Source organism: Eurypyga helias, unplaced genomic scaffold (genome assembly GCF_000690775.1).
Source record: "Eurypyga helias isolate BGI_N326 unplaced genomic scaffold, ASM69077v1 scaffold22276, whole genome shotgun sequence".
NCBI classification, from domain to species: Eukaryota; Metazoa; Chordata; class Aves; order Eurypygiformes; family Eurypygidae; genus Eurypyga; species Eurypyga helias.
Window position 1 is genome coordinate 2,190 of NW_010258868.1, and position 240 is coordinate 2,429.

At 52.5% G+C, this 240-nt stretch overlaps 1 protein-coding gene across 2 annotated transcripts in view; it reads right to left on the reverse strand.

The window, feature by feature from the left end:
• Positions 1-240, reverse strand: part of RGS5 (regulator of G-protein signaling 5) — a 9,168-nt gene that overhangs the window by 1,790 nt on the left and 7,138 nt on the right. The window lies entirely within an intron of this gene.

The following is a 240-nucleotide window of genomic DNA, read 5'->3' on the forward strand; positions in this document are numbered from 1 at the left end:
CGCTCCTTCCCTCCCCAGTGAAAACCGCCCCTGTTTTTCATGTGCGGGGCTTTTCCTCTTTATTTTTTTTTTCTTTATTTTAATGCAGTGCTTGTAATGTGGCTATAAAGGGTTGTGGAGGGTGTGGTTTGTGGTTTGGGGGGCTTTTTTTTAAGCCCTGAGGAGTTTGACCAAGCTGCCCTGGGACACCGGGCTACTGCCCACTGGGGTGCTGGAGGCGAAGCGAAGCCCCCCATGGCC